Source organism: Olea europaea, chromosome 21 (genome assembly GCF_002742605.1).
Source record: "Olea europaea var. sylvestris chromosome 21, O_europaea_v1, whole genome shotgun sequence".
In the NCBI taxonomy this organism is placed as follows: domain Eukaryota; kingdom Viridiplantae; phylum Streptophyta; class Magnoliopsida; order Lamiales; family Oleaceae; genus Olea; species Olea europaea.
The window spans coordinates 16,004,224-16,015,372 of record NC_036257.1 but is presented as its reverse complement, the minus strand read 5'-3'; the positions used below and the strand labels follow the sequence as shown (position 1 = coordinate 16,015,372).

Below are 11,149 nucleotides of genomic sequence, written 5' to 3'. Positions count from 1 at the left end.
TTGTAAAAAAAAAAATATTGTACAAATAACATGACTAGTTTTTTAATGCCACACATGTAAGAATATATTTAGTTGGCGTGACAAGAAAAAAGTAAATATTATTAAAAAATCTCCTAAGAGACTCTTCTAAACGGTGTGAGATATTTTTCTTTCTTTCTCCAATTTGTTATTTTTCTTTTTCATAAATGATCGAACTGATATAGATAATATGTGCGTGGAAGGGAATATCAACATTATCAAAGACTGAATAATATAACACTTACCTTTGAAGTAACGATGAGTTGAGTCATAAAATAATTGATTAATTCTATAGATCTTGTTATAAATACATTAAGACTTATATAATATTTTACATAATTTAGCATCGCATTATATAATTGGATAATTTAAAACGTAGTTGGCTTTTTTCATTTAATCATTTTTCTCCAACTCATCTTCTGGCACTTTTTCTAGACCGTCCTTTCTATACAAATAGCATAATTCTAATTTTATACTTTTGTCAATTAGATAATCGACCAATGTATTCTTAATTTGATAGCTTAAGCTCAAAATTACTATATTTGTGACGTTCCACCTGAATAAACCAATAAAAACACGGAAAATTATTTGAGTGGCTCATAAAAAGTATGCGGTGCGCTTACAATTATCTCAATCTTCACTTGGATTCGACATTATTGAGATCTTACTCACTTGAGCACTGGAGAGTATTCGACAATTGCATTCCCAACGTTTTCAACGTTAGACTAAATAATTCGGTTTTTAATCTTAGTGGCTAATATTGGAGCTTTTTCATTAGAAATTGCCTAAAAAGCGTATTGCCATATTTTAGCATCAACAAACAATGGCCTCCGTTTGTCCAACCGAGCTCTGGTTTGTGAGTAATTGCAAAATTTCAGATTCGGATTCTAAGTTGATGATGCGAAAATCAGCCGATTTTGAGCCGTTTTTTGCCACCCACGCTCTGATACCAGATGTTAGGACCTTCCTCTTGCTGCTCACGCTGATTCCCGGGCTCAGTTAACCATTAAAACCGAGTTCAACATCAAAACTGGAACGACCCATCCGCCGGCGCCTCTTCTTCCTATGGTTGCTTTCTTCTCTTGCTTAATTGATTCAATCCACACACTTAGGAAAGATACCACTCAGGTAAGGTTCACAAAGACTCAAGCAATTTGGGTGGAGAAGAAATCACGAAGGAGATGAAGGCAGAAGAACTCGGCAGTTTCTCACGGCTTGGACACGGTTGGACGGGTTCAACTTATGGACGGTTCCAACAAAGGCAAAGACACCAATATATATAGTAAGTCAAGTGGCCAACATAAGGTAAGTCGGGATATGGTAAGTAGGCTCGACTAGGGTTAACTTCCAATGGAAGAAATCAACAAGCCACAAAGAATATTAGCCGTCCAATAGGTAAGGCAACGTTCGGTCGGTTCATCCATTATTCGATGTTGAATTATCGTTCAGTCATTTATGTCGACTGACAAAATTGGTTCTCATCATCGCCCGGGGGTCGTTTGACAACATAATGTCTAACACCCTATTCTTCTTGCACTTATATGTATACCTTGATTTGTGTTGGGGTGACATGACCAACAAATTTAAGCTTCTCTTCATGTCCACTTAGTTCTTCAAGCACCATTGGACAAATTGTTAGAGTACGTTGCCAATCTTCGATGGTGTAGAGGCGATCGTGAGCACTTCAACGATCAACTCAACCAATGTTTTAGTACATTTTGGGTGTGAAATATGCTTAAGACGTAAATCACTCAAGTAAAAAGGGTTCAGGTTCAGAAAATCTGGAATTGTGAGAAAACAAACCTGTAGCTTTGAGAGTCTAAAATTTTATTACATTGGAATTGCACAATGTGTTAGCTTTTATAGTAAAAGCAAGTTAGTAAGAATCGTTGAATGAAGAGACACATAACCTCAATACAACGACTAAGGCACCTTGTCTCAGACATCAATCGATCAATCTTAGGCTTGAATGCATTTAATGTTATGACCTTTTTCAATCCTAGATCTGATATATAAGGACTAGACTTGATATATTGACTTAGTAATATGATTGTTGCAGTGAATTGTCACATTAATCATTCAATGGAAGATCTTGAACGAAAGATCCCTTGCAACGCCTCTAAGTGTCCTGTCTCATCTATTAAAGTTTGACCATCTATATGGGTTCAACATCTCCATAGGAGTTTGGCCATATTACCAAATGGGTAGAATGATGTGGAGTGCGCGTCCAAGTTCATTCAATTTGTGACTTTCATGTGGTCATGCTTAGAACCTCATTAAAAGAATCGTAGCAATATCTATCTTAGCCCTTGTTTGAGCCCCATTTTTGCCAAGAAAATACATTTTTGAATAGTGTAATGATGTGAAATATGTGATTAAAAAATAAGGAAAAATTTTAAATTTTCGTGTAATATTATTTTATTGAAGAATGTGTGGTTGAAATGATGTCAAAACACTGTTTAAGCATGTATTTTTTCAAAAAAATGGGGCTCAAACAAGGGCTTAATAAATAAAATAATTAAACAAAATCATAATAGAATTATTTGCAAAATAGAAGTAATTCACGTGCTTCCATGAACAAGATTCCTAAGGTTGCTCTTGAAATAAACAAAAGTGCAGTGTCACGTGCAAACTTCAGGATCGAGGTACTGACCATCTTCCATCAAAGGCTATTACTGATGAGGAAATAAAATATGTCCCCATTTTGGCCCCATTATTTGGTGTTGTAATTTTAAAAATAATTTTTTTTTTTAAAATATGTTGTTGAAAAAGAAGAAAAATTTTTAGTTTGTGTGTGATATTATTTTATGAAAGATTGTGTGGTTGAAAAATAAGAGAAAAAAATTATAATATGAAATAATGGGACCAAACGGGACTTAAGGCTATATTAGAAGTAACTAAATTTATAATGTTAAAAAGAAAGAATTAACTAATTGTTTATAAATGGTTTTATTTATAAATAATAAAAATGATTAAGATACGAAATGCAGGGATAAAAAACGATTTAAATATTTATAAACATAGTCCATGTTTGATATAAATTAAAATATGCTTATAATTTCAAATTAAAATCAATAATTAATTTTAACCACATATTTCATGTGGCTCACAAATTTTTCACAAACATTTCATCAATTTTTTATTAAAATTTATTAAAAATTTGATTTTTATTTACACTAAACAAAGGCATAAGCTAAAGTGGAAATTACATGAACTAAATACTTTTAAACAAATATTCAAAAATTACATATCATTTTTTATTCCACAAATACTACAATGTATAAAGTAAAAAGGATTTATCAAAAGCAACTTAACTTCAAATAAATTATCAATGCAGGTATCTTATATCCCTCCACCAAACAAGCCTCTTTAATTCACCCTCAATTATCTCCAAAATCTCCAAATTTCGTCATCTTCATCTTTAGGCAAAAATTGGATTCACATCAATAGAAAATTCAAAAAAATGTTTTCACATCCCGCAAATTAACATTGTTCATATCTAAACATTTTTTATTCCATAATATCAGGATCAAATTCATTATTCTCTTGCGAATATATTTAGGATTTGTTTCCACCTACTTCGTATACTATCTTCAAAATAGCCATCATATTATCAATCTTCAACTTGACGGATATCATCTCAATAAGTTCACATATTTACAAGTAACCACGAGAAGTCCAAACATATTTGTCCCACACATAGTTATCAAACTCAGCCTGGACCCGTCGGTCGGGCCGGAAAAAGAGTAACTCGGGCCCCTGACCGGGCCGAGTAGAATATTTTTATAAATATGTAGCTGACTAGGTAAAAATCGAGTTAATCGACGATTTTTATATTAATTCGGCCAGTTGACTAGTTTGACCAAGATTTAAAAGCTTGTCTATAAATTTTTTGTTCTCAAAAGGACTTGAACCTTAAACCTCTAGGTTAATGAGTACCACTAGAGATCAATTATTTATTGTTATGTATTTGCAATAATTATATATATGTAAATCTTTTTTAGTTTGTTAAAAATATTTTAAAAAAATTATAGTAACTATTTTGATTAACGTGAATTGAATATTTAACAAAATAATATATAAATAATTAATAATAGATAAAAAAAATTTCTTTTTGTTTTATGTAGAAGAAAAACTTTATACTTTAATAAATATTTTATAATTATTAAGTATTAACCCACCGGTTTAACTACTAACCCTTCGGTTGGACTAGCAACCCAAGACTTGGTGCCTTGACCGGGTCAATGGTCAGATCGAGTTTAATAACTACAATCCCACAAGTCATGAACACATTTTATAAGATTTCACTCCTATAATGTAACCAAGCATAACAAAATATGTATATAATATAGTGAAAAAACATATCATTTATCATGCATCTATGAAATAAAACGTAGTTTGTGCAAATTAAGGATGCAATCAACAAAATGAGTAACTGTTGGATATGAATCTACATAAAAAGTAGCAGCAAAATTACCAATTACACAGAGTGCACATACTTTTTGTAAACAGTTCCATGAGAGTACACAAAAATGGGAAATCATCAGTCATAAGATTGTTACAAAAACTCAAAGACAAGAGAGGTCAAACTATACCAATGCAAAATTCACATTCCAAAATTTTAAGAATTTAAAAAAAAAAAAAAAAAAAAAAAAAAAAAAAAAAAAACTTGAATTATATAACAGGCGACGTAGAAACCCATGGAATTAAACAACAATTTAGAGAATTCGACATTACCTTAAAATCTTCTCCCTTACATTGAACATCTGCATTTTAATAATCTACAGGTTATGTCTTTAAGAAGTAGGTTGCATAGCTTCAAATGATTTCTGTAGAAAAGGCAGTAATTAATTAGAGCATTTCTATATATCCCTCTCCCAACTGTTTCGTATTTGTGACATCAGGAAGTGATTAATTCGAAGAGTCTCAATTAGTGTCATCACACCATGAGCATGTTTGGTTAAGCCTATGAAAAAATAAGCTTATTTTTCTCAGAAGGACTCACTTTAAAAGAAAAAGTTTTGTAGAAAGGCAGTAACTTTTAAAATTGTAGAAACTTGTCTGTCAAAAAAAGTAACTTTTATGCTTGGATACATGTTTTGCCAAGCTTAAGACTTAAAAGTGACATTTTAAGTAACTTCATTTTTTTAGGCTTAGCCAAACATGTTGATATATTTGTTTTATTTGATATAGGCCTATATTTTGGATCATGTTTCACGGTTATTCTGTCATACTTTCCTATTTCTCCACAACCTTTTCAATTTTTGCAAGTTACGAAGCTTTCTAGCATATAATATGTTCTCCTGTTTCCAGCAGTAGAATCGAGCTGAAGATTTTATTTTTATTTTTTTGTTGGGGGGGTGGGGGGGGGGTCAAGTTTATGTTATGTGGGGATCGAATTAAGCTACAGTTGGCGTTGTCTGATTTCTTTTCCATTTCTGTAGAATGGCTCACTCCAGTAAGGACCTCCCTCTACTCTTTAGAAGACATGCACGGTGCGAAGATTCAATGGACAACACAGGAAGGATCGCTTTAAACCTTTCTCAAAAACTTCTCAATAAAATGAATGGTAACGTTCGTCATATCAGAGATCAATATAAATGCTACTTCCTCATTGATCTTGAACTCAAATCAGAGAAATCAAGTTACTGGTTCAACCTTGAATTCAAGCAGTTGATGCGATTTTATCTCATTGTTCGAGTAATTTTTTCAAACGCTGAAAACAAACCATATCTATACCTTAACATGTCATAGATATATACGAAATAGTTTTGCAAAATCCCAACTTTACACATTTGTCCATTAATATTGAGAATTCTAACTCTACATTCATAAACAGTCCTCAAACAGATAAAGGATTCTACCTTCAAAACTAATATACCCAACTCACTTTACCAACTAAATTCAAGATTAAAATTTCCTGTCTGCAAAAGTATTAGAAACCTACAAAATGCATTGCACTTATCTTCACTGGAATGCTTCTCGTCCACTGTGATCATCCAGCACCTTATTAGATCAAACTTTTTTCCGCCTTCTCATCAAAATGCCAAAACATAGTGCAAAAATCTCTACTGCCATCTTATCTAAGGGTCTCGGTCTATTTTATATACTGTATACACACTTCGTCCTATTCTGCTTCTGAATCTTCTGCTATTGCTTCTCCACATCATCACGCAAGAAACCGTTGTTCGTGCTTCCAGTTGAATTTGGGGAGTCCATTTCCTTTGACTGACAGACTTGTATGTTCAAATTACTGGAAGAGACATGTCCCGCTGCAGCAATGCAAACACTTTTGTTACTATGTGTTACTTTAGCTCATTGTTATGAAACAAGAAAATAAAATCTAATTACAAATTACCTACACCATAAAAATGAAGAAAATCAACAAAAAACAAATTTCGTTGAATAAAATGTGTGAAATAATATGTAGCAGTTTCAATTGTATTTGTCCCCATCTTCACGTATACATTAAAGTTACCTAGATTGCCACCAGATTCAGAATTCTCCAAATGAAAGAGAATGGGCCTGCAACGTTTATCTTCATTCATCAAACTAGAATTTTGGAAGTGCGCAACGAGGCTGCTGTTCCCTGAATTCAAGCATATGCTAAACGAGCAACTTTCTCGCTGTTGAATTTCTCCCATTTCTTCCCATCAAATGCCTGCATTTTTTAGCAAAAAATGTATAATGGTGTCTGATAATTTAATGCATATTATACAACAATTATTCAAAACATCACTGATGAATTAAAACTATTCCAGTAAAAAAAGGGGGAAAAACCTCATAAAATGAGATAATCTATGATGGAGACATCATGTTGATGAATGCATAGCCGACATTGCATTTGTTCTACATCCACATTAAGGAATTCGTCTGATTCAGCAAGCTCAATAAATTGCAAGAATCTTATGATTATCATTAAGTACAGCAATCAGTTTACCTTAAAATCAATGGGCAGAGAGAGAAAATCATAAGTACCCTTGCGATGCTCATCAGTAGTAGCTAGCAACATCTTGGCAGTATATCTACAGAAAGATGTTTGTACTTAATATTCTATTTGAAACCAAAAAAAATGCCCATTCATGGTTAACTAGTATTTGAAGGTTCTTCCTTGTTCGGGATTTTTTTATCATTGAGTCGTCCGAGCATCTTTGCCACTTCTAATTTTATCCAAGTCGAGCTGAAATTGTCTCCTGTTATCTATTTGGCTCCCATTGTTCTCAATGTGGTGGGACCTCCCACGTTCAGCCTCCAAGTCTAAGGCTGCCAATCCTGGAAAATGACTGTTATCCAGGAACATGGGACTAAGTCTAGGAGAAGACATCATGCTAAAACCTGAAGAACCATTTTCCAACTTGTTTCTGGAAACAGAACCAAAATTCACAGCACCGCAGGCGTCCATATTTAACATGAGATTTCGATCATTACAAGCCATAAATGACGCCTCCAGCGACTCCTGGAAAATTCCCAAGTGTCGTTCAGAAGGAACGCCAGATGTAGCAGATCCAACATTATGATGGTTATGGTGATTTTGAGATGTATAGTTTAAAATTTCATGCTCATCAGTGTTTGGAAAATGATGGTGTCCATTGGACGTAAAAGGATCTCTAACAGGTTGTGTTTTCCAGGAAGAGGAACTAGACTGGTCAGCGTATAGCTTAGGACTTCCCCAAAGAAATTGTGGCCCAGACGATGTCTCGACACGTGGTCTATTTGAACTGGAAGAGGCAAAAGAGGGCATGTTTCCAGAATAAAGAATTGATTTTTGCTCAGGAAATGAATGAGACTGTTCAATAACACCTCTTTGGATAGAATATCTATTTGTCAATAAATGCTCCAAATGACTACCCCTTGAATGGTCATTGCCAATGGATGACAACTTTGCAGAATTCGACAGTTGTGAAATTGAAGCTAATCCAGGAAAACTCTTTCTGACTGGATTCATTGAGCTGCATTCCATTGGCTGCCAAACACTGGCCAATCACCTTCCAGAAATGTGGGAAAATTAATTAAAAAAAAAAAATCTCCAGCACTAAGCTAACGATAATGAAAATCCCTTTAAGACATACCAGGGGGAGAATTTCTAATTGGTGAGCCCACTTGGTGGCATAAACTTCGAGATTCATCTTGTTCAAGATCTTGATTCAGCTGGAATATCAGACTAAGGTACAAGATACTTGCAACATTAGATAAGAAGTACAAGTCATAAATCATTAACATCTCTATAATCGAATACTATTAAGGGATATGAAGTTAGGATCTCGACAACCATAAAATCAAATTACTACCAAAGCACAAGGGATTCATAGTGAAAAAGTTGTACTTCGCAGAAGGCAATTTGTAAATGTGTTCCACTTGAGACGGAGAAGAAAAGAGGAGAATCGATCAATTTGCAAGCTGACCTCATAACTGTAAAAGATATTTAAGCATCTAATGTTGCCCATTTGGGTCATCAAGTCATCACTCACATGGCATTCATTTAAGATTAATTCTTTACATGGCAATGGTTATAATAGAGTTGATTTCAGCATTTACGTTGGTAAAAATGATCTATCCACCAAATATTATCAATGTTTTTTCCCCTTCCTAGCCCTTCAACTTTCTTTATCTCTGTCTTTGAACTTGGTATTTCACACAGTAGGTGCATCAGCATGTACATCTTAATCAAATAGTGTACACTCGAAGCAAAGCAGTAAATGCATCAGCAGGTATACCTTCTTCGGGCACCTCCAGGGCGGCTAGGCTCTAGCTTTATTCGTATCCCAGCTATTTCACTTCTATTTAAGGATCTAAGTGCAGCTTCTGCACATCTGACATCATAAAACTCAATAAATTTATGATGCATCTTGTGTGGTGTTTCCCTTATCTGTTTTAAGACAATTGTACCATGTATAACAGGATGTCAACCAATCATCGGAAAAAATTTTGAAAAATAACGATGAGAAATAATAGAATAGAGGGAAAAATAATTAATTACCTCTTCGACCTGGCCATAAGCACCAAATATTTGGAGGAGGTCATCAGTAGAAACTGATGGATCCAAATTAAAAACTACAAGAGTTCCTTGATTAATATCCTTGTCTGATGGATTTTCCTAAAAAAGGAGGATAAAGGGTTCAGAAAACGACGTTTATAACAATAGTATGAAACTTGGAGGAGGATAACAAGGAACATTAGGAATTGAGAAGTGAATGTCCAGTTTTCTCCTCCTGAGAGGCCTATTTTGCAATGCTCGCATAGCAGTTTGAGCAGCACGGATATCGTAATAAGATATCATCACAAAACCCCTATGTTTACACGTTGTGTACAAAGTTCGGATATCACCATATTGCTGACAAGAAAGAAAAGAGAAATTTGCACAAGATTATGTTAGTAACTCAATCCATTTTAAGAAGAAAAACTGAAGAATATTCCTAAATCTGATTAACAGTTGGAAGCCCAGAACAGAAAATTTAACTCTTCCATCAATAGACATGAATCTGCTTGTTTCTATATCTAGAATTCCCGTTGCACCAGGTTTAGTCTGTTGCAAACCAGTGCCCATCCTAAGAAAAACATCATCCTCAAAACAAATTTTCAAACTAATTAACTCGTTAGGATGCGCCGAGTCCTCGATGAGAGTTCAAATGCAGCACACTCTAGACCAAACACACTAAGGAACCAAGAAACTAAGAGCTGACTACTTCGAAGTACCTCAAAGAGAGATCTAAGCTCTGAATCCTCAACGTGACTATTGATGTTTCGTCCGGGAAGGATGTTCTCAAAGAGGGTGTTCTCCAGCAACAGTTCCTGTGCCAATTGGAAGACCGTAATGAACCACTCCATTGCCAACAACACCATCAGATAAACTCGCTTCTGAGAAACCCGCACCCAAGTTTCCCTGTGGATCGGATTCCAATTCCAACCCCCCTCCACTGCCAGAAAGATCATATTCTTCAGAGTTGTTCATGTGATTAGGCAACCCACCAAGGTCAAAATTGTCCATTATTCCAGCTAGAAGTTCATCCTCATTATCAGGGAGCATGCTTCCAATTGCATAATTTTCAATGTCCTTAAGCAACTCAGTGTACTCAACTTCAGGATGAAGTTTGTTCAAGCTGAAAGAGGCACCCTCGATCGGTTGACGATCACGTTCTGGTTCACTCAGGTTCACTATATGCAACCCAATTCAAGAAAGAAAAAACAAAATAAGTATTTCCTACTATGGATATCAGGTCCATTAAATTTCAATAATGCAGAGAGCATACACTTCTCGTGGAGAAGAACGGGCAACGAGCTTGAGAAAAGGGAAGCATCACTAGAGGTACGGTAAGTGCCAAACTGGGGAAAGATCTCCCTTATACTAGTTTCCATTTCTTCAGATGGTTATTTTGACAGAATCTTCAGAAGACCTATCAGATGACATTCGGTTGGTCAATCAATATTCACAATCTAACTTTTCTGTGCGGAATTATAATATTCTATTGCATGCCACAAACTTTCTTGCAAAGCGAGGAGAACTGAAAAGCATGAGAATTTATATTCTTAAAGGATTAAATAAACAATAAGTCAGATATATAACGGCTAAAACCGAATTTAAACCCAAGATTACGTCAAAGGATTTTAGCAAAAGTGAACTCATTAGTGCTTCAGAGGATATAAAACTACAAATAACTACAGGAGTCCGTAGGCATCACAAGCATAGGGCAAAATCCAATACCATATAACTCAAACCGTACAATTTTGACAGAGGCACAAAACTGGTGATCCCAACTAAATAGGTTCTATAGATAACCAACAAGAAGAATGACAATGAGAGGTCAACAAAGCATGGGTTATCAAGCCTGTAACACATTCACTACCACGTGAAAACAAATTTGATCAAGCAATTGATCTATTATCTCAAAGGTAATTTATTGCACTTTAAATATCAACTCCAGACTACCCCAAATAAATCTTGATTTGTTAAATGCCCATTATTTCAGTTTATCAGCATGAATATACCCCATGATCACTCTATTACCATTAAAAAAATCAGCATAGCATAAAATTAGGGCATAACAAGAGAAGAGCATCATACAAACAACCACCCCCCCAGGCCAATCGTAAACAAAGGTCACTAGTTTGATATTAATTAAGCAAGATCATGCCT

General features: G+C 34.7%; 1 pseudogene; it reads right to left on the bottom strand.

The window, feature by feature from the left end:
- Nucleotides 1-5,754: 5,754 nt before the first annotated feature.
- On the bottom strand, nt 5,755-10,160 carry LOC111370896 (annotated as a pseudogene).
- Nucleotides 10,161-11,149: the final 989 nt, after the last annotated feature.